Source organism: Rattus norvegicus, chromosome 1, assembly GCF_021556685.1.
Source record: "Rattus norvegicus strain SHRSP/BbbUtx chromosome 1, alternate assembly SHRSP_T2T, whole genome shotgun sequence".
In the NCBI taxonomy this organism is placed as follows: Eukaryota; Metazoa; Chordata; class Mammalia; order Rodentia; family Muridae; genus Rattus; species Rattus norvegicus.
Genome location: NC_141534.1, coordinates 75,545,383 through 75,562,648, shown reverse-complemented (window position 1 = coordinate 75,562,648; position 17,266 = coordinate 75,545,383). Strand labels below are relative to the sequence as shown.

At 37.2% G+C, this 17,266-nt stretch overlaps 1 protein-coding gene and 2 non-coding genes across 3 annotated transcripts in view; 1 reads left to right on the top strand and 2 right to left on the bottom strand.

The window, feature by feature from the left end:
• The window catches only part of Sult2a2 (sulfotransferase family 2A, dehydroepiandrosterone (DHEA)-preferring, member 2), a 67,017-nt gene that overhangs the window by 35,579 nt on the left and 14,172 nt on the right, over window positions 1–17,266 (top strand). The gene's annotated exons all lie outside the window — the stretch shown is intronic.
• Window positions 2,481–2,587, bottom strand: LOC120100123 (U6 spliceosomal RNA). The gene has a single exon (XR_015655569.1). It is a non-coding gene; the product is annotated as a U6 spliceosomal RNA (small nuclear RNA).
• Window positions 6,798–6,870, bottom strand: Trnag-acc2 (transfer RNA glycine (anticodon ACC) 2). The gene has a single exon. It is a non-coding gene; the product is annotated as a tRNA-Gly (tRNA).

Sequence of the window (17,266 nt, the reverse complement as noted above, 5' to 3'; positions counted from 1 at the left end):
GCTTTGTCTCCAATTTAATTTCTGACTTTCTTAATTTCTATAGTGTCTCTCTGCCCTCAAGTTAGTTTGGCTAACAGTTTATCTATCTTGTTGATTTTCTCAAAGAACCACCACCTGGTTTTGTTGATTCTTTGAATATTTCTTTTTTTTCTACTTGGTTGATTTCTGCTCTTAGTTTGATTATTTCATGGCCTCTATTCCTTTTGGGTGTATTAGCTTATTTTTGTTTTAGAGCTGTCAGGTGTGCAGTCAAGCTGTTAGTGTATGTACTTTCCAGTTTCATTTTGGAGGTTCATAGAACTCTGAGTTTTCTGCTTACCACTGCTTTCATGGTGTCTGATAAATTATAATATGTGGTGCCTTCATTCTCATTAAATTCTAAAACGTTCCAATTTCTTTCTTTTTTATTTTCCCTTGACAAAGTTATCATTGATTACAGCATTGTTCACCTTTCATGTTTATGTGGACTTTCTGTTGTTTTTGCTGTTATTTAGTCAATTGCAATCAGATAGGGTGCAAGGGATTATTTCAAACTGCTTCTATCTGTTGAGACCTGCTTTGTGAATATTTCTTTAAGTGCTTCTTGGCCATTCAAGGTTCCTCTGTTGTGAATTCTCTCTTTTGTTCTACACCCCATTTTTATTGGGTTGTTTGAGTTTTGGAAGTTAGCTTCTTGAGTTCTTTTTATGTTGGATATTAGCTCTCTATCAGCTGTGGTTTTACTGAAGATATTTTTCTCAATCAGTTTATTGATGCTTTGTCCTATTGACTGTATACTTTGCTTTACATAAGCTTTCTAATTTAATGAGGTTCAATTTATCAGTTCTTGATCTTAGAGCATGAGCTGCTGGAATTATATTTAGTAAATTTTCTACTGTGCCAATGTGTTCAAGGCTCTTTCATAACTAGATTTTTATTTGATTCAGTGTAATTTGTTTTATGTTGAAGTCCTTGATCCACTTGAACTTGAGCTTTGTACAGTGAGATAAAAATGAGTCTAAACCAATCAAACCCAGATACTTGTGCTGATGCCAAGAAGTACATGCCACCAGGAGACTGATATAGCTGTCTCCTGAGGATTCTCTGCCAAAGCATGAAATAAACAGAGCCTAATGCTAGCAGCCAACCATTGAGCTGAGAATGGGGTCCCATTGAATGAGTTAGAGAAAGGATTGAAGGAGCTGAAGGGGCTTGGAATGCCATAAGAACAAGAATACAAACCAATCAGAGCTCCCAGGGAATTAACCACCTACCAAAAAGTACACATGGACAGAGCCATGTCTCTATCTGCATGTGTAGCAGATAATGGCCTTGTTGTGCATCAGTGGGAGATAAAGCTCTTGGTTCTACCAAGGCTGGACCCCCTAGTGTAGGGTAATATCAGAGTGGGGAGGCAGGAGGCAGTGGGAGGTTGAGGGGAGCACCCTCACAGAAGAATGTGAAGGGGAATAGGATAGGGGGTTTATAAACAGAAAACCAAAACTGGGAAAGCAGATTACATTTGAAATATAACAAAACAAATATCCAGTAGAAGAAAAGAATGGGTCTATTTTAATTTTTCTACATACCAACTGCCAGTTAGACCTGCACCATTCATTGAAGATGCTTTCTTTTTTCCACTGTATATTTTTGGCTTCTTTGTCAAAGGTAAAGTGACCATAAGTGTGTTCTTTTAATTCCCGATCTTCAATTTTGTTTCAGTTATCAACTTGTCTCTGAAATAACACCATCGAGTTTTTATGACAGTTGCTCTCTAGTACAGCTGGAGGTCAGGGATTGTGATTCACTCAGAGGTCCTTTTTTGTTAATAATTGTTTTTACTATCCTGGTTTTTTGTTTATCTACATGAAATTGAGAATCGCTCTTTCCATGTCTTTGAAGAATTGTGTGGGATTTTGATGGGTTTAAATTAAATATGTAGATTGCTTTTGGTAGGGTTGTCATTTTTATAATTTCAATCAAGCCAATCCAGGATCCTATGTGATCTCTCAATTTTCTGAAGTCTTCTTTGATTTCTTTCTTGAGATACTTGAAGTTCTTTTTTTTTAATAATTTATTTTATTTATTTATTTATTTTTTTTTATTAACTTGAGTATTTCTTATATACATTTCGAGTGTTATTCCCTTTCCCGGTTTCCGGGCAAACATCCCCCTCCCCCCTCCCCTTCCTTATGGGTGTTCCCCTCCCAACCCTCCCCCCATTGCCGCCCTCCCCCCCACAGTCTAGTTCACTGGGGGTTCAGTCTTAGCAGGACCCAGGGCTTCCCCTTCCACTGGTGCTCTTACTAGGATATTCATTGCTACCTATGAGGTCAGAGTCCAGGGTCAGTCCATGTATAGTCTTTAGGTAGTGGCTTAGTCCCTGGAAGCTCTGGTTGCTTGGCATTGTGGTACATATGGGGTCCCGAGCCCCTTCAAGCTCTTCCAGTTCTTTCTCTGATTCCTTCAACGGGGGTCCTATTCTCAGTTCAGTGGTTTGCAAAAATATGGAACGCTTCACGAATTTGCGTGTCATCCTTGCGCAGGGGCCATGCTAATCTTCTCTGTATCGTTCCAATTTTAGTATATGTGCTGCCGAAGCGAGCACGAGATACTAGAAGTTCTTATCATACGTTATACAGGTTTTTATAGTTTGTATGTGCTTGTCGCAAGTTTTGACGCTATTAGAAGCTGTGGCACTGTTGTAATAGGTGTGCACTTGTTAGGTTGTGTGTGTACTTCTGGATTTGGGCTTTAAGATCCTCATCCTAAATGCATGGAAGCAGTGTTCTGCAAGCAGACTTCAGATGAAGATGTAGAATTCTTAGCTCCTCCTGTAACATGACCGCCTGGTTGCTATCATGTTCTCACCTTAATGAAAATGGCCTAAACCTCTACACCTGAAAATCCAGTCCCAATTAAATGTCATTTTTAAAGTGTTGCCTTGTTCATGATCTATTTACAGCTATAAAACATTAGTGAAGACACAGATCTTTTTCATGTTTGTTTGAGACATCCTAAGATATTTTAACTTATTTGTGATTACTATGAAGAGTGTTATTTGCCTACTTTCTTTCTCACCCGATTTATCATTTGTATAGAGGAAGGCTACTGATATGTTTGCATTCATTTTATGTCCACTCACTTGGCTGAAGTTGCTTATCAGCTGTAGAAATTCTATGGTTGAATGTTTGGAGTCGCTTATGTATACCAGCATATCACCTGTAAATAGGGATATCTGTTTTTCTTATTTGCCAACTTGATCTTTTTCTTGTCTTATTGCTCTAGCTAGAAATTTGAGTACCATACTGAAAAGATACAGGAAGAATGGGCCTCCTTCCCTTGTCCCTCACTTTAAAGAAATTGCTTCAAGTATCTCTCCATTTAATTTGATACTAGCTGCTTGTTTTCTGTATATTCCATTTATTATGTTTAGGTATGGGCCTTGAATTTCTGATCTCTCTATTCAACATGAATACGTGTTGTATTTTGTCAAATGCTTTTCAGCATCTAATAGGATTGTCATGGGAATGGATTAAATTAATGGATTTTTGTATACGGAAGCAAACTTGCATCCATGCCATGAAGCCTATATGGTTGTAAATGATAGTTTTTATGTATTCTTGGATTGGGTTTGCTAGAATTGCATTATTTTTGTATCAATTTTCATAAGTGAATCTGGTCAGAAGCTCTCTTTGTTGGGTCTTTGCATGGTTTAGGTATCAGAGTAATCATGGCTTCAGAGAATTAGTTATGTAATGTTCCTCCTGTTTCTATTTTATGGAACAGTTTGAGCAGTATTGGTATTAACTGTTCTTTGAAAGTCTGGTAGAATTCTGCTTTGAAGCCATCTGGCACTGGACTTTTTTTGATTGGGAGGCTTCTGACATTTCTTCTATGTCCATTGGGGATATGGGCCAGTTTACATAGCTTACTTGCACTCACTTTAACTTTGGTATGTGGTATCTACTAGAAAATCATCTATTTCATCTATATTTTCCAGTTTTTTGAGTATTGGCTTTTGTATTAGAATATGATGTTTTTTTGAATTTCCTCAGTTTCTGTCCTTTTCCTTTCTGATCTTGTAATTTTTAATTGGTTATTTTATTTATTGATATTTCAAATGTTATTTTCCTTCCTAACAACCCCCTTCGACTAGCCTGCTAACTCTCCTTCTCTGGTGGTGCTCACCCACTGGCCCACCACACTCCTGCATCAGGGCCCTAGCATCCCTGTATCCTAGGTCACCAAGCCTTCTCAGTACCAAGCGGATTTCTTCCTTTTGATTCCAGATAAGCCAATCCTCTTCTACATATCCAGCCATGTTTCTCACTATGTAAAAAGTTAGTTTTGTCCAAACTTCCCCATTGGGGTCCCTGGGCTCAGTCCGATGTTTGGGTGTGTACATCTGCATGTCCAGCTCTGGCAGAACCAGGGCTATTCTAGGCTCCTATTAATAAGCACATTTTGACATCAGCGATAGTGTCTGGGTTTGTTGTCATTTGATGGAAGAGATCCCTAGGTAGGGTAGTCTCTTCAGTTTCTGCTCTATTCTTTGGCTGTGCATTTTCTTTTGACAGGAGCAATTCTGTATTAATAAAATTGATGTGGGTTGGTGTGTCCTCAATCCTCAACTGGAGGCCATGCATATCTACTGGAAATGGTCTCTATAGGTTCACTATCCCATTTGTTGGGTATTTCAGTTAAAGTAATCCCCTTTTTATCCTGGGAACCTCTTGGGTCCCTGGTATCTGGGACTTTATAGTAGCTAGCCTCAGGTCCCATTCCCAACTGCTACATACCTACTTTCAAATTACTAAACCTCAGTACTTCTCCCCCATCTTCTCCCATAGCTGAACTGCCCCCCTTTTAATCTCCCCTTCCTCTCACATTCCATGATCCCATTCTCCCTCTACTTCCCAGAAATTATTCTCTTCCCCCTACTGAGTAGTACTGTAGCATCCACACTTTGATGTGATCTTCTTTTTTCCTGGCTTTCCTGTGATCTGTGAGTTTCATTGTAGGGATTCTGAGCTTCTTTTTGGCTATTATCCACTTATCAATGAGAACATACCATGAGTGCTCTTTTGTGATTGGGGTACCTCACTAAGGATAATATTTTCAACTTCTTTCTGTTTGCCTGCAAATTTCATGAAATCATTGTCTTTATTAACAGAGAGGTATTGCTTAGTGTAAATGTACCATATTTTATTTATCTATTTCTCTGTTGATGGACATCTGAGTTCTTTCCATCTTCTGGCTATTAAAAGTAAGGCTGCTATGGACATTGTGGAGCATGTGTCTTTTTTATATGTTGAAGCTTCTATTGGGCATATACTAGGAATAGTATATCTGGGTCCCCAGATGGCTCTATGTCCAATTTTCTAATGAACTGCCAGACCTATTTCAAGAGTAATTGTGTGAGCTTTCAATTACACAGGCAATGGAGAAGTGTTCCCCTTTCTCCACATCATCACCTGTCACGCCCACCTCGGCCGGCAAGGAAGAGGCAACACGGTTGGATTCTTCTCAACAGCCTTTACTGCAGGACACCTTCATTGTTGACACAGGGAGGCGGCGGCGGCAGCAGCCAGCCCTAAGTCTTACAGCTCTAAGTGTTACAGCTCCAAGTGTTACAGCTTCAAATGTTACCGCCCCCAAGCAGCAAAGCCGCTTGCCTTATATACACAGCAGTATGCTAATATTCTTTCAGGGATTGGTGGGGCACGAGTCACCCCACTGTCATCCCAGCTACTTGTCCTCCAGAGATTGGTGCGGCATGAACCTCCATTAGCATAGTACCGCCCCAGCCAGACTGACTTCAGGTGCAAAACCCCACGCATGCGCAGTACTGTTGTTCACCACAGGAGGGCGCCAGATTCACCTCATTATCATACAGCTGCCCTGACAGGGGAGATGCCTGTGCATGCGCGGTAAGTTATTCACATTCGGACGGGGCTGGCTGTCGGCGCCATCTTTACTTCGCCGCGCCATTCCCTACAATCACCAATGTCTGTCACTTGAGGTTTGATCTTAGCCTATCTGACTAATATGAAATGGAATCTCAGGGTTGTTTTGATATGCATTTCCCTGATGACTAAGTGTGTTGAACATTTCTGTAAGTTCTCAGCCATTTGAAATTCTTCAGTTAAAATGTCTCTGTTAATTCTGTATCCCATTTTAAATATGGTTATTTGATTCTCTGGAGCCTAACTTCTTGAATTCTTTGTATAATTTGGATTTTAGCCCTCTATTGGATTTAGGGGTGATAAACACCTTTTCTCAATTTTGGCTTGCTCTTTTGTCTTATTTACATTGTCTTTTGCCTTTCAGAAGCTTTTCAATTTTATGAGGTTCCATTTGTCAATTCTTGATCTTAAAGCATGAGGCATTGATAGTATGTTCAGAAAAATTCCCCCTATGCCAGTGATAGGGGAATATTCTAATAGATTCATTGTATCTGTCATTTTGTAGAGGTTCTTCATCCACTTGGGCTTGAGCTTTTTACAAGGAAATTGGAATAGTTAAATTTGGATTCTTCTACATGTTGACTGCCAGTTGCATCAGCACCATTTGTTGAAAAGGCTGTCTTTTTTCCACTGGATGATTTTGGCTCCTATGTCAAAGATCAAGGGACCATAGGTTTGTGGGTTCATTTCTGGGTCTTCAGTTGTATTTCATTGATCTGTGTGTCTCTTTAGCAATACCATATGGGTTTTCATCACTGTTTCTCTGTAGTATAACTTGAGGTCAGCTATGGTGATTCTCCCAGAAGTTTTCTTATTGTAGAGAATGGTCTTTTTTTTTTCTTTTCTTTTTTTGGAGCTGGGGACCGAACCCAGGGCCTTGTGCTTGGTAGGCAAGCGCTCTACCACTGAGCTAAATCCCCAACCCAAGAATGGTCTTTTACATACTTGTTTTCTTTCTTTCTTTTTTTTTGGCGGGGGGGGGGTTATTCCAGATTAAGTTGAAAATTTCTCTTTCTTTCTCGTTTTAGAATTTAGCTGGAATTTTGATGGGAAATGCATTGAATCTGTAGATTTCTTTAGGTAAGATGACCATTTTTACTATGTTAATCCTTCTGTGAGCATGGGAGAACTTTCCATATTTTGAGGTCTTCGATTTCTTTCTTCAGAGAATCCAATTTCTTTTCATACAGGCATTTTTCTGTTTTTTTTTTTGTTTTTTTTTTTTGTTTTTTTTTTTTGTTTTTGTTTTTTTTTTTTTTTTGGCTAGGATCACACCTAGATATTTCATATTAATTTTGACCATTGTAAAGAATGTCATTTACCCAATTTCTTTTTCTGTCTATTTTCCCTTTGAGTAGAGGGATGCTACTGATTTGTTTGAGTTAATTTTATTTTCTATCCATTTGACTGCAGTTGTTTATCAAATTGAGGATTTTTCTCATGGATTTTTTTGGGTGACTTTTGTATACTATTTTATGATGAACAAAGTGTCATATCTTGACTTCCTCTTTTCCAATATGTATCCCTTTGATCTGCTTTTGTTGACTAATTCCTCTGGCTAGAAATTCAAGTAGTATATTGAGTAGATGATAGGAGAGTGGGCAGGCTCACCTTATCCTTGATTTTAGTCGCATTGCTTAAAGTTGCTCTCCATTTAGTTTGATGTTAGCTACTGTTTGCTGTATAATTGTATTTAGGTATGGAACACGAATTCCCATTTTTTACAATATTTTTACCACAAAGGGGTGTTGTATTTTTCAAAGGCTTTTTCAGCATCTAATGAGATGACCAGGTGTTTCTTTTTCTTTGAGTTTGTTTATATAATAGATTACATTGAAAGATTCTTGTATATTGAACCATCCCTGCATCCCAAGCATAAAGCCTACATGTTCACGGTGAATGATCATTATGATGTATTCAGGAATTTTATTTGCAAGAATTTTAATGATATTTCTTCATCAATATTCAGAATGGAAATTGGTCTGAAGTCTCTTTCTTTGTTGGGTCTTTGTGAGCTTTAGGTATTAGTGTAAATGTGACTTCATTGCATTTATTAGGTAGTATTCCTTCTGTTTCTATTTTATGTAATACTTTGAAAAATATTGATAATATATCTTCTTTGAATGTCTGATAGAACTCTGCGTTAAAACAATCTGGTCCTGATAATTTTTTGGTTGAGAGACTTTTAATGATTGCTTCTATTTCCTTAGGAAATAATTTAGATTGTTTATCTGCTCCTGATTAACTTTGATAACTGTTCATTTCAGTTTTGTTGAGTATAGACTTTTGTAGTAGGATCTGATTATTTTTATTTATCTCAATGTACTAGCTGTTGGTTTTGTTGATTCTTTGTATAGTTCTTTTGTTTCTACTAGGTTGATTTTAGCTCTGAGTTTGTTATTTCTTGCCATCTACTTCTATTTGCATGTATTTGTTCCTTTTCGTTCTAGAGCTTTCAGGTGTGCTGTCAAGCTGTTAGAATATGCTTTCTCCAGTTTTTTTGCATGCCCTCAGAGCTATCTTCAATATCACTTAAATAAAATCAATTATCCCCCACCAAAAGCAAACAGACTTAGAACTTTTCTTGATGTTGATTTTTTATCCTTTTTAGACTGTACACACACATTATATGGGGACATGAAACTTGCTATGGTTTTAACCCATTCTGTAGCCTGCATCTATACATGATTAATGTGTTTCATTGGACTATAGATGCCTTTTGACTTAGCAAGTTTCTACTTCTCCATTATTGGCATGGATTTCTGAGTGGAATGAGTCTTATTCAGAAAATCCTTCCTGTGCCTCTATACTACTATTTCCCTCAACACTTTCTTAGATTTTGAGTCTGCTCTTGAGGTTCGTGATCCAGGTGGGATTGATTCGTGTGTGTGTGTGTGTGTGTGTGTGTGTGTGTGTGTGTGTGTGTCTGTGTCTGTGTCTCTGTCTGTCTGTTTGTGTCTGTTGGTGTCTCTAGGTTTGCACACTCACTCTTCTACATATAGCATTCCAGTTTCCCAAGAACCATTTACCGAAGCTCTTGTTTTTCAAATGTATACTTCGGTCATTTTGTCAAACATAAGGAGCCTATAGTTTTGTGTCTTGCTTTTCTTTTCCGTTTATTTCTATGTCTGTTTTTATAGCAGTGGATTGTTGTTTTTAATTACTATATCTCTGTAGTATATCTTGATTTAAGGTACTTTTTTTAAAGATTGGTTTGAGTATATGGGAGATTTTTTGCTTTCATATGAATTTATTATTGAATTTATTTTTGGAAATTTTATACATGTATAAATTACATTCTGATTACTGAAACCCTTCATCCACACTAATCTCCCTCTGCCTTTATAAATCCCCTTTCCATATAGTTCTCTTTTAAAACCTTCATATCTCTATTTGTGATCCAGTATTATAACCATTATTAGGATCATCTGTGAGACTGTGGGTTGAAGCACTCATTCAAACCTAGTAGGAGCATCAGTTGGTATACAACTGAAGACCACGACTTCCTACCACCCAGAATCTTTCAGTATCTAGCACTTCAGCAGGGAATAGTGATGTTTCATGAGTCTCCTCCCCAATCTATGATTCACTCTTGATGAATGCCAAGTCTTGTGCACACCCATTCCCAACAGCTCGAGATGATTTTAATTGCTACGTTTATTTGCCATGTTCAGAAGACAGCATTATACAGCACTTCTCTTTTAACTCCTACATTTGCTCCACTCTCTCCTGCAATAATCTCTGAGCATTAGAGTGTTGTCGTATAAAGTATCCATTTAGAAATTAGCATTTAGCAAGTCTTAATGAATTTTATGATTTTTTATTAATTCTGTGGATAATGACATTAAAATTTTTATTGGGATCGTGCTGGATCTGTACATTGGCTTTGGTAGGATGGCAGCTTTTTTTAACACTAATTCTCCTAGTCTTTGAACAGAAGAAGATATTTCATGGCTTACTATATGCCTCACCATGTTGAGGTTTTTGTTCTGGAGGATACATCACCATTTTCTTGAATTCATTACCTTTCTATTGTTGTGATAAAAGATAATGAGCAAGGCAACATATAGAAGAAATGCTTTGGGGCTTATGGCTTTAGAGAGATAATGGTATATCATTACTATGGTTGGAAGTATGACACCATTCGAGTGTGCACAGTATTGGAGCAACATTTGAGATCTCAGACATTAATTCATAACCAGGAAACAGAGAGATAACTCAAAATGGTGCCAGTCTTTTAGAACCTTAAATCTCACTTCTAGTGAAAAATTTTCTCCAGCAAGTTCACAGCTTCTAATCTTCCCAAGTCATCCACCAAATGGGCACCTGATATTCAAATGCCTTAAACCTGTACAGGACATCTCTTTAAAGCAAGTACACTGTGTTATGTTTATTCTGGGATACTTTCTTGAGGCATCTGTAAACAGATTTATTTCTCTGTTTTGTTTCTCTATTTGTCATTGGTAGATAGAAAATCTATTAATGTTTATATGTTAATTAATTTTATATTTCGTGACTGTGATAAAAGGCTTTATCAGATCCAAATGTTTTCTGGAAAATTCTGAACTCTTATCAATAGAATTCTATCATCTAAAAGTAAAGGTACTTTGGTATGTAAATAATTCCATTGCATATTGCATATTGATATTGCATATTATCCATTACTCATTACATATTTCATATTTATGCTTATATTTATATTTATAATATACATCTCTCTCTCTCTCTCTCTCTCTCTCTGTGTATGTTTATAATATGGTAGTACATGAATGACTATGTAGGCAGATAGAGACATAAGGAAAACTTCTACCATGTGGATTTAAGTCGTCAAATTAGCTGCAAACAACTTTTCCTCTTGAGCCATTTCACTACCCTTTGAGGTGTTCATAAATTTGGTTAGAAAGCATTTTTCAATTTACTTTTCAATGGGATATTTTGTATATTTACATTTCAAATGTTATCCCCTTTCCTAGTTTCCCTTCTGCAAAATCTCTATTTCACTCCTCCTATCCCTGTTTCAATGAGGGTGCTCCCCACCCACTTACCAACTCCCACTTCACTGCCCTGGCATTTCCCTACACTGGGGCATCTGGGCTTCAGAGGATCAAGAGCCTGTCACCCCTTTGATGCCAGAATTGTTTTTGGTGGTTTTGGTGTCTCTATATGGGATGGATCCCTAGGTGTGGCAGTCTTCGAATGGCCTTTCAGTCAGTTTCTGTTCCATACATTGTCCCTGTATTTCTTTAGACAAAAGCAATTCTAGGTTAAAAATTTGGAGATGAGTAGGTTGCCACAGCATCCAACCAGTTTCCTTGCCTAACCTCTGAATATGGTCAATACAGGTTCTCCCTCCCCTTCATTGGGCATTTCAGCTAATCTCATCCCCATTGTGTCCTGGGAGCCTCTTGATTTCCTGGCACCTGGGACTTTTTGGTGGCTACCCACAGTTTCCCATCTCCATTGATATACACCTCTGTCCAACTTAATGACCTTCTGTATATAATCCACATCTCCTCTCATACATGATTGTGCCCCCATTTCCCCTGCCCCTCCTCTCTTCATTCCAGGTCTTTCCTACCACCTGCCTCCTGTGAGTATTTTGTTCCTCCTTCTTAAAAAGACTGCAGCATCCACACTTTGGTCTTTCTTTTTCTTGAGGTTCATATGGTCTATCAATTGTAACTTAGCTATTCTGAACTATTTGTCTAATATCCACTTATCAGTGAATACATACTATGCGTGTTCTTTTGTGTTTGGTTTGCCTCATTCAGGAATATTTTTTCTAGTTCCACCTGTTTGCCTAGAAATTTCATGAAGTCATTGTTTTCATTAGCTGAGTAGTACTCTATTGTGCAAATGTACCACACTACCGGTATTCACCCTCTGTTCAAGGACATCTGATTTCTTTTCAGCCTCTCTCTATTATAAATAAGGATGATATGCACATAGTGGAGCATGTGTCCTTGTAATATATGGGGCATATTTTGGGTATATGCCCCGTAGTGGTATAGATTGGTCCTCTGATAATACTGTGTCCAATTTTCTTTGGAACCAGCAGACTGATTTCCAGAGTGGTTGTACCAGCTGTAATCCCACCTACAATTAAGAAGTCTTTCTCTTTCTCCACATCCTTGTTTGCATCTTCTGTCACCTGAGTTTTTCATCTTAGCCATATTGATTGGTGTAAGGTAGACTCTCAGGGATATTTTTTCATTGAGAAATTTCCCATCCATGTTCATCATAGATTTTGTTCTACCCTTTTCTTTTTTGTTGAATATTTGTCTGATTTTGTATCTAGGTAATGTTTTAGAAAAACACTTTAGTTATGTGCCTTCTATTCCTTTTTTATGGAATTGTTTAAGAACCATAATGCTCTCTGAATGAATGTCTGGTAAAATTCACATGGAAATTATGTTAACATTTGAAAATGTTTTGCTTATTTTAAGCCTGTTCATATTTTGAGGTTTATTTTGTTTGATTGTGTAAGTGTTCTCCCTGCATATATGTGTGTTTGCTTTAGGTGTCAGGTATCTAGGTTTCAATAATTTATTGTGAGCTTCCAGATGAGTACTGGAAAATGATTCCTTGTCCTATAGAAGAACAGTGAATCCTTTTAACAGCCAAGCCACGTTCCATCTGTAATGGCTTAATTGTATTAAATGTTTTAGAATTTTCATTTTGGTAGGTTTTGTGTATGTAGAAACTCATCCATAACTTTTAGTTTTTAGGTTTAGTGGCATGATTTTCAAGGTAAACTCTAAAAAATTTCTGAATTTCATTTCTCCCTGTCATAATAACTCACCTTCAGTTTCTAATTGTATTAATTTTGGTGTTTGTTATTTCTTCTGGTTAGGTTAGGTAAGATTTGATCAATATTGATTATATTTTGAAGGAAAAAACATGTTTCATCAAGTCCCTATATTGGTTTTCTTTTTGCTCCTGTTTCCTTTTCTCTAATTTCTACACTGTTGTCACTGTTATCTTTCCACCTAATAAGTTTGGTATTTGCTTTTTTTCTCTTTCCAGAATCTGAAAATGAATCATAGCAGTTTCTTTGGTTTCTTAAGGGAGGTATTTTGAGCTTTAAATTTCTGTCTTAGGCAATTTTTTATTGTATCCCATAGGATAAAATTCGTTTTGTTTTCATCTTTATTTGTCTGTAAGAGTCTTTTTGTTCTTGACTTCTTCAAGGACTCATTTATTACTCAGTTGTGAGTACTTATATCTCTATGAGTTTGTTTGCATTCTGGAATTTCTCTTTTTATTTATTTGTAGTCATTTCATTGTTGTTAGGTAGAATATTAGAAATCATTTTGACTTATGTTGGTTAAGATATTTTATTTTGTGCTAAAAAATATCTATTTTAGTGATATTTCCATGAGCTGTTGAGAAAAATTTGTATTCTGTTCTGTTTAGATATAGTGTTCTATAAATATTTCTTAAGCCTGGGACATCATTTAATTGTGTTTTTTAAAGGGGATAATATTCAGAGTGAGACTACTATTTGTGATTTTATATTTTATATTCTCTGTGTAGAAGTGGGTTGATCTGCTATTAGAATTGCAATGACCTCAGCATGCATTAATCAATACAAAGTTATGTTTAACATTTCTCACCAGATTTTGATTCAAGTCTGTTGTGTCAGGTTAAATCAGCAACATTTGCTTGCATTCTGGTTCCATTTGCGTGGAACACTTTGTTTGATCATGTCATTATAAGGTCCCATCTATCTCTTATGATAGCATGCAGCAAATATATACTTCTTACTTTTTAATTTCTTTATTAGATATAATTCTTTACTTACATTTCAAATGGTAATCCCTTTCCCGGTTTCCTTTCCATAAGCCCGCATCCCCACCGCCTCTCTCATACAGGTGTTCCCCCATCCACTTCCCTTACTGCCCCCAAACATTCCGTTGCACCAAGGGCTTTGCCTGCCACTGGTGCCCCAACAAGGCTATTCTCTGCTACATATGCAGTTGGAGCCCTGGGCCAGTCCATGTATAGTCTTTCAGTAGTTGTTTAGTCCCTAGAAGCTCTGGTTGGTTGGCATTGCTGTTCTTATGGGGTTGCAAGTACCATCAGCTCTTTCAGTCCTTCCTCTAATTCCACTAAACGGCATGCTCTTCTCAGTTCAGTGATTTGCTGCTAGCATTGACCCCTGCACTGAGTATGCTCTGGATGTGTCTCTCAGGAGAGCTTTATATCTGGCCCCTTTCAGCATGTACTTTTTAGCTTCACCAATCTTATCTAGTTTTGGTGGCTGTATCTATATGAGCCACATGTGGGTCAGGCTCTGAATGGTCATTTCTTTCATCACTGCTATAAGCTTTGCTTCCATATCTTCTCCTATGGATAATTTCCCCCTTTCAGGAAGAATTGGGAGCATCCACATTTTGGTCATCCTTCTTCTTGAACTCCCTGTTGTCTGTGGATTTCATGTTTGATAATTGAAGATTTTGGGCTAATATCCACTTATCAATGAATGCATAACAAGTGTGTTTTTCTGTGATTGGGTTTCCTCATTCAAGATGATATTTTCTAGTTCATTGCATTTACTTATGAATTTCATGAAGTCACTGTTTTTAATGGCTGAAATACTCCATTTTGCAGATGTACCATATTTTTTGAATCCATTCCTCTGTTGATGGACATCTGGGTTCTTTGTAGCTTCTAGCTATTATAAATAAGGTTATTGTGAACTTAGTGGAGCATGTGTCTTTGTTGTATGTTGGAGCAACTTTTAGGTATATACCCAGGAGAGGTATGGTTGGGTCTTCAGGTAATGGAATGTCCAATTTTCTGAGGAACCTCCAGACTGATTTCCAGAGTGGTTGTACCAGTTTGCAATCCCACCAACAATGGAAGAGTGATCCTCCTTCTCCACATCCTCACTAGCCTCTGCTGTCATCTGAGTTTTTATCTTAGCCATTCTGACTGGTGTGAGGTAGAATCTCAGGGTTGTTTTGATTTCCATTTCCCTGATGAGTAAGGATGTTGACCATTTTTTTTAGGTGCTTTTCAGCCGTTCGATAATTCTCAGCTGAAATTTTTGGTTGGTAGTCTTTTAATAACTTCTTCTATTTCTTAGGGAGTTATGGGTTTCTTTAGATGGTTTATCTGTTCCTGACTTAACTTTGGTACATGGTATCTGTCTAGAAAATTGTTCATTTCCTCCAGATTTTCCAGTTTTGTTGAATATAGGCTTTTATAATAGGATCTGATGATTTTTTAATGTCCTCAAATTCTGTTGTTATGTCTCCCTTTTCACTTCTGATTTTGTTAATTTGGATACACTCTCTGTGACCTCTGGTTAATCTGGTTAAGGGTTTATCTATCTTGTTGCTTTTGGATGCAATCTATAAGCCTGTGTCTTTTGATTATAGATTTTACATTAATGAAATATTATCATTGAATGGTGCCTATTTTTTCAATATATTCATATTTGTTTGGATTATAAGAGACAGCAGAAATCCAGTCTCTAAAAAAGTCTTTTGAAAACATAATATGTAGTATGTGCCTTTTCAATATAACTGTGGTACAATAAAAAAAATCCATCTCTCCCCTTTTCTTTTCTTTTTCAAATTGAATATTATTTTATTTGTATTTCACATGTTATCCTCTTCCACAGTTTCCTGTCCATAAACTCCCTGCTCCTTCTCCCTCCCCTTTGTTCTATGAGAGTTCCCCCCCATCCACACACTCCTTTCCACCTCCTCATCCAGATGTTCCCCTACACTGGGGGATTCAACCTAGGCAGGGTCAAGGACTTGCCCAGGGGAGACCGACTAGGCCATCCTCAGCTACATATGCAGGTACGTTCATGGATCTGTCCATGTGTACTCTTTGGATGGTGGTTTATTCCTTTGGATCTCTGGTTGGTTGGTATAGTTGTTCTTATGGGTTTGCAATCCCATTCAGCTCTTTCAATCCTTTCCATAACTCCTCCATTGTGAATTGTATCTTGAGTAATCTGAGTTTTGGGCTGATGTTCCCTTATCATTGAATATATACCATGTGTGGGTTTTTTTTTTGTGATTGTATTACTTCACTCGGTATGATATTTTCTAGTTCCATCCATTTTCCTAAAATTTCATGAAGTCATTGTTTGAATAGCTGACTATTATGATATCTATTAATGCCTTTCATTTTGATTATTTTGTCAAGTTACTGAACCTGGTCTTTTATGTCTTATTCAACTATTGGTCTAGTTTGGTTTTTAGTTTTTCTGATAAAATACTGTTACCAGAAGAAACTGAGGAGCAGAAAGTGCTTATCTGATTTATACTTTCAGGTATAACATCTACCTACTGGTGACAGTATTTCGAGAAGGAATTGAAGTGAAACCTGTTTACAAATCTGCATACTGAATTACTCAGTGTCTCACTCTCAGTTAGTTTTCTCATACAGAACAGGTCCACGTTTATGCTGTAAGCCATACCACCTTAGTGATAAATAAAGACAATCTATCAAATACACAGCCACATGACAATATGATGGAGGCTTAACTGAGACTCGAAGGTTACATGCTGGGATGTACATTTAGTTTGTAGAACAGACGTGGTGACTATTAATTCATTTCACATATTTTACAAAATACAGCTTTTTGATTTCTTCTTCAGTTAGGTCAGACAACACTGTTAGGCATAGTACTCTTACTTGTAGTGGTTACCTTTTTAGAACTCGAAATGAAGATTTCCAGCCTTTCTACCTCTAAAATTGTAGTTGGTGATGTTTTAAAGATTTATAATATGACTTGGTGCCTTTTATCTTTACGTGTGTATGTTAATCGTGAAGTATGAATTACTCACAGTGGGCAGGAGTACATCAGATTGTGTACAAATGAAGTTACAGAAGATAGTAAGTCACAATGTTGGTAGTGGGGACTGAACAAAGATATTCTGTGGGAGTAACAAGTGCTTTTAACTCCTGAGCCATCTCTGAAGTCCTATCATTTTAAAAATCATCCATTCCAATTAATACTGCCTACATAATTTTGGATGTATGAATATCAAGTGGAGTTGTATAAACTCTCATAAAGTGAGCTGACTCTATTAAGGAAGTTATCAATCACTAGTAGCTCTAGGTGGCACATCATGACCAATCTCTTGCTTCACAATGGGACTAAGTCTGGCTTAAACTTCAGATCATATACACATTGCCACAACTGCTGAGCTCATATGTCAAACTGCCATGAAGTATCCAGAAAACACTGTTTTAGAAATTCATATACCACGTCTTCCTCTAGAGTATGTCTCATCCCCATTCAAGTTGATACCTGAAGCATGGAGAAAAAGGTTTAATATAGAAGCCCTATT